Genomic DNA, 14,171 nt, shown 5'->3' on the forward strand with positions numbered 1-14,171 from the left:
TTTCCCTTCCCTCTTGTCATCTTATTTACACGGGTCCCTGGCAGGTCCCCAATGCCATGTGCTTCTAGCTGATGGGTGGTCCCTGAGAGGGGAGGGCCACAGGGGCCAGGGAGCAACTGCTGTGGGCGGCACACATGTGACATTCAAGGTCCTGGGATTGGAAGGCTGGAGAAGGGGACTGCAGCCTGGCCAGACCCCATGGAGAATGTGCGTGTCTCTCTCCTCCTCTCTCTTTTTCTCTCATGCATGTGCATGTACTCTATCATGAATAAGAAAATAATTGTTTTAATTATAATTTTTAAAAAATTTTAAAAAACATTGAGGCCAGCAGATGGCATGGAGGTTAGTTAAGGTGCTGGACTCAAACAAGGCCGACGTGGGTAAAGGTCAGACCAGTGGCTTGAAAATCACACTGGGAGCAGTGAGGGAGAGGGACCAGCAGGTGATATAATGATTACATAGTTGACCGTGGTTTGAGTCCAGATTCAGTGGCTTAAAACACACCGAGCACATGTGCGTGCATGCCCAAATCCCGAGAGGAGAATGGAGGAGAAGGGACTGCAGCTTGGCCATCCCCGGGGGGGAGGGGGGGTGATTTCTTTCATTTTGTCCTTCTGTCTCTCCAGCGAGTGCACACATCTTATAGCAAAAAAAGAAAATCACACCAGGCACATGTGCCTATGTGTCCAAAATCCTGAGAAGAGAAGGGAGGAGAAAGGGTTGCAGGGTGGCCATCTCCCCAGGGGGGTGTTTCTCACTTTCCCTCTCTCTGTCTCCAGCGAGCACACACACCCTATGGCAAAACACTTAAAAGTATTTTTTTTTATAAAATAAGAAAGCAGCAGCAGCAAGCGCTGGCCCAGGTACGGCCATGACACGTCCGAAGAACTCTGCAGGTGAGTCTCCCATTGGGCACACACAGGCCGCGGGTGCTTTGAGACACCACCTGACAGCATCGCACCTGGACAGCCGCAGCTGACCACTCGCCATCAGACCCCCGAGAGCCCAGAAGGGCACCCGCCACCCCTAGCCCCCACCCTGCAACTAAGAACAGATACCCGAACTCCCCCACCCCAGCCCTTCCCCACCTCTGCCCCGGCCAAGGGAGAGGCCCTCATTTATAAGTTGCAGATAATGTCACCCACCATTCATCCAAATGTGTCACTAACATCCCATTAGACTGTAATTATTTTTTAATTAAAACTAAGAAAACTGGCATGCCTGTGCCGACTTTATGCATCTGTTATGGGTTAAAATAGCTTTTAAAAAATGTTTCGGAGACCACAGTCTATTGTGGCCGCGGCCTCTGCCAAAGAAAACGCAAGCTTGCTTATTTTCTCCATGGGGCGCAACAGTGCCTGTGTGCGCCGGCACAGAATCGGCTGGCCGTGAAAAGAATTCTAAATAAAACACAAACATGGAATTTGGCAACGCCACAGAAGCAAGCTTAAGACTAATTCCAGCATGCGGACGGCTCTCTCATAGTAAGTCTGGCTCCAGCATAAATGAAACCAGGCTCTGTAAAATACCGAGCAAGCCCAGTCTCAACTTAAAGGGGCAGAACGCCGATTCCAGGTAGAAAAGCTCATAAAGCAGCCCACGCCGGCTGCGTAAATCCATAGGTTATTAGCTGTTTGCTCGCAGCCAATCCCTTCTTAAGGAGATGGATATTAAGAGAGGGAGAACGCGAGGACAACAAATGAAAACCATCACTTTGCACTTGACTTTAAGTGCAGTGGTTCTGGAAATACTGTGTTCATTATCTCAATTAGAGGAGAGACTCAGTGAGACCTCAAACACACACACGCCCCAATCGGAGGAGAGGCCAGGGAGTGGGGGGCCCCAGGGTGGAAGGGAAGAACAGTGGAAGGATGGGCATGGCCCCCAGAAACCAGACGGGCCAGGAAGCGAGGTGTGGGGAAAGCCCTGCGGATCCCGGGAACCGGCAGTGATGAGGATGGTGACTGGAGAATTACAGTGACAGCAATAACAGAAATACAATAGCAATTTCGGCTCCTGTTGCCCCCTCTCACAGACCGGCCACTGCCGCTGGGCAATGTGATGTCCCAGGGGAAGGTCCAAAGCAGGACACGACCGCTGAGGGCTCTGAAGCCCGAGCACCTCAGTTGCCTCATTTGTACAAGGGAGATAGCTCCCCCCAGAACTGGAGTGAGGGATGCTGAAAACAAACCCCACGAACTCGTAGTGGCCTGCCCCATTACCTTTGCTGACCCGTAACCACCTTCACGATACCGATGAGCAAACTGAGGGTCAGAAAAGCTAGGTCACCGCCCGAGGCCGAAGAGCTCCAGACAGTCAGAGTTGGAACTGGGACCCAGCCGTCCACCCAAAGCCCCTGTCCTCCCCACACAGCCCTGGGCGGGCCCTTTTCCCAGCCTGTGCACTGTGGGCTCCCCCCAAGTTGGGCAGCTCGCGGGGGCTGGGTTTTCCCCAGAGGGGAGGGGGCAGATTCACCTCTGGAGAGAGGTCACCCTGGAGACCTCAGCAGGCCTCGCTGCTGAAGCCGGCCACACATGCCACAGCCCGGAAAGAGCCACAGAGCCTGAGGATGGGCAAGACGGAGTGGGAGGAGCTGCTCCATGCTGACGGGTCCAGTCACATGTGTGCACACACGTGTGCACATGACACACACCACACACACGTATGTGCACATACAAACACCAGCACATGCACAAACACACTCACATGTGCAAACATACCTACTCACACATATGTACACATAGCCTTTTATTATGGGGTCTGTGCCTGGCAGAGACAATGGGAAAAACCAGGAAGAAAATTACATGAGGCAATGTTTGGCTCCTGAGGAAGAAGCCATGGAATGTTTCCCTCCAGTCCTGGCTATTTCTTGCAGGTCTGCTCAGACCTGGAGCATCCGCGGGTGGGCTGGGCTGGTCGGCCTCAAGCACGGGAGACCCTCGCCAGCCCCTCGAGCTGGGCCAGTTGCCATTCTCGCAAGGCTCCTCGCAACCTGACCAAGCGTGGCCGGGGTGTCCCAGCCACCAGCGCCCACAGAGGCCACAGTGAGGCACTCATGGACAATCCTCTCAGACATCTGCTTAGAAACACGAGCCGAGGACGGGTGGGACGGGACTCCACCTCTGACCCCACGGCCTGGACGGACGCCCCCTGCAGGCATGGAGCCTGTCGGTGACATCAGGACGGTCCAGGGCACCCAAAGCTGCTCTTCCTGAAAAGAAGCGCGCATCTTAGAAGATGCAGACTAAAAATACCCCTGGCTTCTCAGAGCTGGTTTACAAAAATAATTATATTTTCTTTAAAAAAAAATAGATTATAGGCAAGTATGTGTCCAGCTATTTTTAGCTCCTATTCAACTCTGTTAATTTTTTTCTCATAATAATCATTGCAGACTTTTTTAAAACCAGCCCCTCGCTTGTTAATAGCTGCATTCTGACTTGGCAAGGGGCAGCTTGGGGGGCCAGATGTGACCACACACCCTCCCCTAGACCACGGGCTGGAGTGTTGGCCGAGGGTGGCAGGCACTGAGAAGTACCATGTCCCTGGGAAAGAAGGGGCATGTGGCCACCTCATCAGGGACCTGCTCCAAGTTCCCCACAAGAGACGTTTGGGGACCCCTACAACGTCTTGAACCTGCCCCAGACTTTGAGACTTCACAAAGGAGACTGGACTTGGGTCCCCGCTCTGGACAGGCCTATCAGCCAGCGAAGGGCACGCAGAGGGCTGTATGGTGGCCCCCGAAATGACACGCCCACAACCAAGTCCCTGGAACCTGAAATGTGGTACAACAGGGCCCTGCAGGTGGAATTCAGTTAAGCAGGATTATGTGGTGGGCCTGTTAGTTGTCATTGTCTAGATAAGGAGGCAGGTCCTGGGGAGGAAGCCCTGCAACCGCAGAGGTAGGGACTAGAAGGAGCCATCCACCACAAGCCTGGGAACGCCTGGAGCCATAGAAGCTAGAGGAAGAGGGACCGTTCTCCATGGGCCAGAACCTCCGGGAGTCAGCTGCCCATACCTTCACCTGGGACGTGTGGCCTCCCCAGCGGTGAGAGAATCAACTCCTGTTGTTCTAAGTCACCTAGTTTGGGCCATTTGCTATGGTAGCCCGAAGACATTAACACAGGGCAGCAGAGGAAAATCCCAGCCCCAGATAATCATCCCCCAAACCTGCAGGAGAACTTGCACTCAGCCCACCGCCCACCCCCCAGCCAAGGAAGCAAGGCAGCCTGGAAGATCCTCAGGGACAGAGGCCCCGGGGCTCAGAGAGGGCAAGGGGTGTCCCAGGACATCCAGCGCACCGCCTCCCCTCATTTCTTGGCCTTCTGATGGTGAATATGGGACTCTTTCTGCTATCCCAAATCCATGTCCTGGCAACACTGCAGAAAGGACTGAAAATGGTCTATTCCTAGAATTTTCTTCCTCATGGGGACCAGCAGTTAGTGTAAAGGCTATGTCGCTGGACTCCCATGTAGTCGACCGCGGTTCGCGTCCCGGACCCGGTGACTTAAAACTCACACCGGGCGCATGTGCGTGTGTGCCCAAGATTCCAAGAGGAAAATGGAGGAGAAGGGATTGCGGCGTGGCCATCCCCCCTGGGAGGTGATTTCTCGCTTTCTGTCTCTCTGTCTCTCTCTGTCTGTCTGGCGAGCGCACGCACCCTAGAGCAAAAACCTCTCAAAAAAAAAAAAAAAAAAAAAGAATTTTCTTCCTCAAACTCTCAGCTAGCTAAACATGTAGCTGAATGCCAAGCACCAGCTCTCCTAGGAGACAGGGCTATCATGGGGAAGCACTTACAAGAAAACTAGGGTTCGAGACACCCCCAAACAAAACTCGCTGAAGGAGGAAGCCAAGGCCAGTGGGAGCTGGGCTCGAATCCACACTCTCGGGCTTACTGATGACATGACTTAAGCCAGTAGTTCCCCACATCCCTGCGATGAGGTGTCCTTAGCTATAAAGTCCACCCGTTAGGTGTGCATGTGAAGAAAGGGACCCCCACACACGGTGGGTGGGAATGTCAAACGGCACAGCGGCTGTGGACCACGGCTTTGCAATTTCTCAAAAACTCCAGTGGAATTCCCATGATCTGGCAACCCACTTCCGGGGACACACCTCAGGAGCTGGAAGCAGGGACTCAGGGAGGTGCACGCCCACGCTGATAGCAGCACTGTTCACCAACGCCGAGAGGCGGAGGTGCCCTGAGCACAACCAGGGACTGGATGGGCCACACAGCACACCCACGCGACACGGTACCACTCGGCCCGGGAGGGAGGGGTTCTGACACTTGCTGGGACGTGGAAGAACACTGAATGCTAACACTCCATGCTGAGTGACGTAAGCCAGTCACAAAAGGCCAAAGGCTTACGTGAGGTCCCGAAAACAGTTAATTCATAGAGACAGGACATAGACGGGTGGTTGCCAGGGGCTGGGGGAGAAGGCGTGGGACGTTCCTGTTCACTGTGGGCCGAGTTTCTATGCGGAGTGACAGGAGGCTCTAACACGGGTGGTGGTGATGGCCGCAGCGGCATCCTTAGAGCAACACTTAAAAACAGTTAAACTGGGCAGCAGTAAGCAATGTTCGGCGACACTGAAGCCATATGGAAAGGCCCAGGTTTGTGTCCCAGGGTCTCTCCCTACACAGGCCCTCATCCTGGCTGGCTGGAGCTGGGGGTGGATCATAGCACAAAGACCCCAGAGGGCACCTCTCTCTCTCTCCCCCCCCTTTCTGTCTATTTTTCTTTCTCTTGGAAGAAATTAATAAACTTAAAAATGGTTAAAGTGGTAAGCCTGAGGTATATTTTACCACAATAAAACAATTCCTCAATCCTACCGTTACGTCCTTGTGAGAATCAATGGAGATGATGCATTTACGCACACAGTGGGCTCTTGGCCAACGGGGCTTTGACAGTGAAGTCCAGAACGAAGGCACTGGTTAGTAAGACATCAGAAAATGCAGAGCGAGCACCCAAGTCAGAAAGAACGGACTGAACACACGCCAGGAGCAGACTGGCGTCCCCGGCAGGCCACGCCCCACCTGCCGTGCCTCTCCTCTTATTAACAAAGACAATTATTAAAAATGCCTGGTTTATGAAGAGATTCCAGCTACCCCTGTTTCTGCAAGGAGTGACTCTGCTTTTGCATTCATCTCCTTGGAGAAGTCCTCAGCCCTCTGATCCCTCCAGGAAATACAAAATGCAGGGGTTCTATTAACCAGGCTCGGCCAGCCCCGGGGCCGCTCCGTCATTCCTTAGCTCAGTCCTCACCTTCAGCACCTCCTACTCACACCTGCCAGGGAGAAGGCCGAGCAGGGATGGAGCAGCCTGAGAGCCAGAGGCAAGTAGAGAAGCAGACTTATAGATGACTGGGTTCAAATCCCACCACTGCCACCTACCAGATCTGCAATTTCCAGCAAGTCACGTCACCTGTGTTGAGAGGTCAGTCTCCGCACCTGTGACCCGGGGATGAGGCAGCCCCTCTGGAGAGTGGGGCTGACGGGAAGCCTGAATGCACAGTTGGGGCGAGCCCTGCCACAAGTCGGGTGTAGTGGGCTTGCAGAAGTGGTGACCTGCGTGAAAGGACCTAGATGGGAGAAGAGATCGAGGCCGATACTTCTGCCATCCTGGCCATGCTAAGGTCACGGGCCGCCCTTGGCTCTCAGTCACCATTAAATAACTCTCCGTGGAGGGGACTGAAGTGGAGACAGGCCTACAGCAGGCTGCAGGTCCCCCACCAAGGGTTTCTTCCCAGTGCATTTTGGGTTCTATGGGGCAGCCTTGATCAGGTGTGGACAGTACGCCTCGCGGGTTGGACGGTTTGGACTTTATAGTGCAAGATGTATGGTACACGCCCCCCACACACCCCTGCCCTGGGGCTAGGGAGTCAAGAACATGCTTTTTCCTGCCAAGAAGACACCAAAAACACCTCGGGCCTTCCGAAGGACAGAGCGAGTTGGTTTCTCCGGAGTGAGAGGCGGTCTGCGAGCGGCGCACGACAGGAGGGCCACAACTGCAGCTGCAGGCCTCCTCTACCTTCTTCAAGGTGTGACAGGCCGGTGTTTCCCGGGTACCCACTGGGGCCCTGCCCTGGCTGCTGGCGGGACAGAGGCAGGCTCATAAATGGGCCAGGTGAAGGCGGGCGGGGCCGGGTGCCGAGTCTCTGGCCCCCTGTGAGCCCCAGAAGCCCAATGTGAGGGCAATGGGAGGGGCTCTCATCTCTGCTCCAGGCTTTGATATCCTCCCCGGGATCTGAGGATCTGTCATCCTGTCCGCAAAGTCCAGCCAGGGCTGAGCGCAGCTCGTCAAGACGGCAGGACCTGTGGGAAGCACCCACGTGCACGCCTGTCACTGACCACGCCGGCTGAAGAAGGCAGCCTTTGCAGAAGCTCCTCTCCACCTTTGGCCTCACCATCCCCACAGCAGACCCTGGTAGACCTCCAGGGCCCTCCCCACCCCAAGTCACTCTGTTTGCATATTTATTTTTTAAACAGAGAAAGGCTCTGTGGGGTATGAATCTCACCTGTGCTGCGTGGGAAGCTGTTCAGGCCACTCTGCCCTCTGTGAGCTCACACCCCCGGGGCCAGGCCCCAGCGCACCCCTTTCTGGATGCCAGAGTCTAGCACAGGACCAGGCCTGAGCATGGCCACGGCATGAACCGACACCTGGGGACCCTCACAGGGACACAGTCCAGGGTCCACCTGGCCAACCTCATTGTTGCTGCCATGTCCAGGCCAGAGGAGAACAACACACACAGCCGAGAGACTGGCCAGGCCCGAGTCCGAAACTCAGTGCCTCTGTATGTGTGCTGTGTGGCCAGGGTGGGTTCATCAGTCTCTCTGAGCCCCAGAATCCTCAGGAGTAAAGGGGTGGGAGGCTGCCTCTTAGGGGTGGGATGAGGGGCGCCATGCCGAGGCCAGTGCTGGCACATAGGGCCTTTAGAAACAGCGATGAGCCTGGGGACACTGACGACGGTGGTTCTTCCTCCCTTTCATTTATGCTAAGAAATGCTGCCAGGCACCCGTCTTTCAAAGGGATGGCAGACCAGTCACGGACGGGGCACAGGGCGCCCAGGCCACAACCTCGGGTTCTCCACTCCGCCTCTCACACCCGCCCTCTCCCTCTTGTCCCCATGTGCCAGGGCTGGGCAGTGGCCATGCCAATGTGACAGCTGTTTAGCACCCTGCAATACAGACATGGTGGCAGTGTCCCCATTTGCAGGTGCAGAGGCTGAGGCTCGGAGACTTGGAGAGGCCGCCAGGCTCATGTACTCACGCACGTTCACTCTGAATTTAGGACGGAGGAGGTCTGGCTCAGGAGCACCCCACAGGGCCTGCACTTCCAAATGCCATCCAGACCAGAGCCCTGAGGAGGCCGGGCAGCCAGTGCGCGAACCCACGCGGAGAAGCGTTCGGGCCCAGACAGCAAGGCCAGAGGTGGGTGCCCAGACGTAAAAACTACCTGGGGCCAAATCTAACTGCAGGCTTCATGCTGGACTTCGTAGTGACCAAGAAATCAATCTTCAGGAGACTTTCTAGACAACACCTTCCCTCTCTGATTTCCGACACGGACTCTAGGGGAGCCGTGTGGCCTAGCGGTCAGTGTCTGAAGGGGCCAGGTCCAAGTCACCACATCTGTGGTCTCTTTCCCACTCTCTGCCTCCGTTTCCCCACCTACAAAAAGGGGTCACTAGAGATGATCTCTCAGGGTCCCGGGTCTCGGTTCGCTAAAGATGAACTGTAGCCTCAGGTCACCCAAGGGAAACCCGCATCCGACGTCTCCGGTCATCTCGGCTGGGCGTGGCGGGTGCGTGGCCTCCCTGCCCCTTCCGGATCCCCCTTTGTGGAGAACGTGGCCCCGTGCTCTGAGGTCTCTGATGTCGGTGGCCAGTGCTGGTTCTTCACATCCACTAACTGCTTGAAAGCGCTGCGCCCAGCGCTGCATTAAAAATTAATTACACATGCTATTTTATTGCCAGTGCATAATGTAATGAGCACCAGCTGTGCTAAACAGCCAAACTCCTTTTTAAGACAGCTATAAAAAAAAAAAAAAAAGAAGGAAAGAAAGAAAGAAAGAAAGAAACTGCACTTCCAAATGCCTCTCCTGTCAGAGCAGAAAAACAGCAACATCTTGTACAGATTTGAGCAGGATTCTTTGATTTAGCTCTGTCTTCAGAACGTCTGAAGGGCCGGCCTGGAGAGTGAAATGGAACCTGACGGGGCTGCCGCGGTCTCGGCTCTGCGACGATGCCGGGACCCCTTTTATCTAAGGACAGCCGTGCTGGTAGGTGCCCCTGCCCCCTGGGCGCCATGCAGTCTTCTGCTGGTCCCCATGCTGCTGGAGATGTGGCTTTCCAGTGAGGTTGGATGGGGACTTTAATGCAGCCCGCCCAAGCCCTGCGCCCTCGGCCACCTCCATCGGCTGGACCACAGCTTCCTCTGCCCTGGAGGCCTCGCAGCAATCTCCCCATCGCTCGGCACTTCCTCCAATCACAGAAGGCGGTGCCTGGGTGCCAAAGGCCGTGGTCAGGAATGGCCTCTGCAGGGCACCCCCAGAAGCAGACAGGAGCCAGGGGAGGACACGGGAGCTCACACGCAGGAATGGCCACCGAGAACTCTGCCAGTGCTGGGACCGCCGACCGGCAGCGACGTGGACATCGCGAGGCATACAGATGACTCTACATTTTAATAACTCCCCTGAAAACCTTTCCTGCAGTGACTCAGCCGGCACTGACGCTGAAACCTGGTGAGCCACAGAGACCCTCACAACCCAAGTCACTTCGCAAAGGGACCCCACTGGTATATCCTCCACAGACGGAGTTGTCTGCACACACCAGCTCACACTCACGGTTCTTTTCTTCTTCACTTCCATACTCATTCCTCCCTCCAGAGTCTCCGCGGAGGCTCTACCGCCCTACTGGGGTGCTCTGGGACCCCCTGCACCAGAATCAAGGCAGCATGCTGGCAGGGGCCTGGGGAGCGTCGCCATCTCAGTCCGTGTCGCCGTTCGGCTCCCCATTGATCCTCCTATGTTAATCAAACCCAGTCCGGAATGAAACTCCAGCGTGCTCCTCGCTCTGGTATGGAATGTGCAAAGCACAGACCATATCATTAACATAAAACTTCCAGAAATAAGGCCACTTTCCAGACAGACTGTATTAATTGCATCAAGCTGCCACAGCTAGGGTGGTCTAATCCATGGCGTCCCATCGGACGGCTCCAGTTATAAAACCAACACAAAATGAACGCTGGGATATAATTGAAGGAGGAGAAAACGACAGATTCTACGGCAAAGCCTACTATTTACTTACAGGTATTCTTTTATCTTTATTGTCCCTTTCACCCATGCCAAGAAACCCCAGACTAGTTAAATAACACAGCAAGCACAATTTCAGTAGAAAAGTAAATTGAATTTAACTTTACAAGATTGCCCTGTGATTTCAGCATATACTAATGACTGCAACTGACTCCCTCTATTAAATCCAAACACTTCCACCTCCCTGAGCCGGGATCCTGTGTGTTCCTCCGTGAGACCTTGACCCTCGCGAGGCGCAGGTATTCATCACTGGGGCTGATGGCCATTTGTGGCTTTTAAATATGCAATGAAGTGTCTCAGCTCCTCTTCCAGCTCCCAACGCTGGTGCATGGTCAGAGCCAGGAGGCCAATTGCCCTGCAGGATGGAAGCTGGGACCCAGCCTAAAGGAAGGGCCTACGCAGAGCTGGCCACGTGCCCCATAGAAGGCTATGAAACCCACCCTATTCACACACGAGTCCTAACTTCTACAGAGCTCTCAGGGCACAGCGCTGTCCTCAGTCCCTGGCCTCTATGACCTCATGCAGTCCTCGGAACGACCCTTCAGAGCATGCGCTACAATCATCCTCCATTTACAAATGTGAGAACTGAGGTACAGAGAGGGGAAATGGCTTGTCTGTGGCCACACAGCAGTGTCCCCTGCCCAGTAGTCTGGCACACTCTGGTGACTGCCTGTCAAGCCCGAAAGCCTCAGAACAGAGAAGGGTTACGGGGGAGGTGGGGAAGCAAAGCTCAGTGTTTTCACACTGTTCTCTGGATGCCCCTTCTCCTGCCCTGGAAACCCAGTCCATGACCACTCCACAACCTGTTTCAGAGAGCCACATGAGAAGCCTCATTTTTAAATGTCACATATATATTGGGTTGTCGGAAAAGTCACGATGCATTTTTGCATAGAAAAATACATTATGACTTTTCTGACAACCCAATACAGAAAGGAGACTTCAAAGGTTCATGGAAAAATGGAATTAAAGCACAAGTTTATTTTGGTGCAAAAAAGTTTTGATAGCATGCATCGTTTTTTATAATATCCATTTTGGATGAACTTTTGGAAGCTCCTCTTATATGCAAACGTAATATCTATTTTTCACATATATTACTTATTTCTTCCAGAAGAGAGAGATAGAGAAACAGGCACCCACCAGGGTCTTCATGCCTCGACTGACCCCCCCGCTTCAGTGGACCCAGATCACAGGTGTGCACACATGTGCACTGGCATGCCCAGGGAAGTCTCAGGAAGTGAACCCTAGGACCTTTTCCGTATGTGTCCAGTTGCAATACCACTGGGCCACTGTCTGGCCCTATATGTTTTTGCAGAAGGGGAAACTGAGGCTCAAAAATTACTTGTTCAAGGACCCCAGTCTGCCTGACTGATGGCCGGGGCCACAGCCAGAGACTCAATGTCACAGCCAGCATGACACAGCCTCTACTTGGAATTTCTCAGGGAAGAATTTTCAGTTCCCAGGAACCCCAACACTCAAAGTCCCACATTGTTTTAGCACAATCAAAAACAAACAGAGCCCCTAAGTCCCTTCTCCCCACTCCCTACTGCAACCGTGAGAAGGCGGTCTGGGGCTGGTGTCCGAGGAAGGCGCACCATTTGGGACACTGCCAGCCCTGGGCGTACACAAACACACGTACCTGTGTGGTTCTCTTCCCCACAAACTCACATCCTTCTTCTATAAATAACTGTGAACGCGTTCATGGGCATGCAATTAACCTGTGTGAAACACATTTACACTGGGGTTTTCCATATTAATTTGAAGAGATAGGTTCAATGCATCCTCCCCTGAAAGGGGACTGAGTAAAGCGAGGACCGTGGCCCACCCCATGGCTGCAGTGGACGGCCTCTTCCTAGTGGGATACAGGGGATTTAGAGACTCCTTTCCAACTACTAATTAAACAGGCACTAAAAACGCTTAAGCAAACAGCCCAGTGCCAGGGACAGAAACCACCTAGGACAAAAACACCAGCACACGGTATTTTCAGGTATTGAAATTGACCAGAAAATATGGTGACATGACCTGGTGCACGGTCATCAATGGCGAATGAGAACAGCTCTAGATACCAGGCCAGAGGGTCGAGAGTGAGGGCAGGCCCTTAGGTGTTTCCCAAGGGCTCAGCTCCCAGGAACGGGACGCCAGCCTTCCTCCCTGCTCTCCTCGCACACTGCCCATGAGTGTGGGGGCTACACACAGGCCCTCAAGTGCTAGAACCCCAGAAGGGCTCTAACCCAGATGAGCTGGATAAGGAACCTGGATCAAATCCCACAACAGCCCCTTCAAATGCCCTTCCTGCAGTCTCCATTCCCTCTCTTGCCCAAAGCTCCAAGCTGCAGGAGAGAAGGACCCCCAGGGCCTGCCTCTTCCTTTGTTTGCACAATGCCTATGAATCATGCCCAAGAAATGCCTTGAAGAAGGAATGAATGCATGTATGTGAGCTGTGACCTCAACAGCTCTAAGTCTCATTCTCTTATCTGCAAAGCAGAGCACGAAGCCTTAGGTTGCAGGGAGAATCCAACTCCAGGATGCACACAGAGCATAGCGCCTCCGAGGCCCCCGTTCTTCTAAGGAAGTGGGAGTGTGAGCACATGCTGACGGCAGAGCCCACGTGGAGCCAAGGCAGGGGAGATGCATTTGTCCTCCATGGATGGAGATGGGGCAGTGTGGCCCATGGGAAGGGGAGGCAGCTCGAGGACACATCCCAGCTCTGCTACCCGGGCCCAGACCTTGCCAAGCCCTTGTTTTCCCATCTGCAAAGTGGGGATGGCAACAGCACGTATTTTGCACTGCAAAGACGCCAGGAGGACCCAACACACAATAAGGAGGTGCTCAGTCCCCAGCCTGCACCTCAGCTACTTGGGCAGCTTCTCAGCCAAAGGCAACAAAGAGTTAAGCAGACCGTGTGCGCCTCTGGCGAGGAGATCACGTTTCTGCGCCGCAGAACTTGACCGAGTCCCATCGTAAACACTCACTCAGGCTGATCTTTGATAGTGCGCGGCCAGCAAGTGGCTGCAGGGTCTGCAGCACTAATTACAGGAAGCCATGAGAGCGGCCGCCGCCCAGACAGAGCAGCACCCCTGCTCACAGGCACGGGCCTCTACAGACTCAGAACAGATCCTCCAAGGGCCAGAGCCCCAGTCACTGTGAGGACCAGAGCGGCTCAGGACAGTCAGTTCTTTGCAAGGAGTTCCAACCCCTTCCTGGGTGACAGTGGTCTTGGTTTTGTGCATTGAGAGTACTAGTCCAGCAAGAAACCAGAGCTTCCCTGGGAAGCCAGACCCTATGACATCACCACCTGTCACAGTGGGGGGACTGAAAACTGCAGGCCACCCTACCAGCAGGAAAGCCCAGGGAGCTCTTGCCCTGGGGCAGAGGCTGCCTGTGGGCCTGGTACAGGGCTGTGACCATCCCTTGGGGCAGCTTCAATTAAAAGCAAACCTACCCAATAAAAATAGTTTTCTTCTCTCATCTCAAGTCCAGAGAAAGCGTGTGACATGCCTGGTGACAAAGCAGGGACAAATCGAGTCTGCCCCAGCTCTGCACCCCCCGCTCTTTTGCTGGCCTCTGCCACAGAAACCAGGGCCCGACCACTTACCACGTGTGGCTATGTAAGCATCCTGGCTCCGGTGGCCACAGTGCCTTCACCCCAGGCCCTGCAAGATGCTGGGCTGCAGAGGCTGGGACGAGGGCCCCGGCCTGCCCACTCCCAGGGACCACCAGGCCAGAGCAAGAGCCAGGGTTTTGTCTGGGGAGAGTGAGGGCCTGTAGGGGGACTAGGTGTGTGTCCCCCATGCCCTGTGTGCCCATTTGTTCTGGGCGGCCATACCACCCTGCCAGAGGAACAGGGAGGAGTTGGTGCAAACAGATGTG

The 14,171-nt window shown here is 54.4% G+C and overlaps 1 protein-coding gene across 1 annotated transcript in view; it reads right to left on the bottom strand.

Moving 5' to 3' along the window:
* Window positions 1-14,171, bottom strand: part of BCL11B (BCL11 transcription factor B) — an 83,255-nt gene that overhangs the window by 40,480 nt on the left and 28,604 nt on the right. The gene's annotated exons all lie outside the window — the stretch shown is intronic.

Source organism: Tupaia chinensis, unplaced genomic scaffold, assembly GCF_000334495.1.
Source record: "Tupaia chinensis unplaced genomic scaffold, TupChi_1.0 Scaffold000671_1, whole genome shotgun sequence".
NCBI lineage: Eukaryota > Metazoa > Chordata > Mammalia > Scandentia > Tupaiidae > Tupaia > Tupaia belangeri.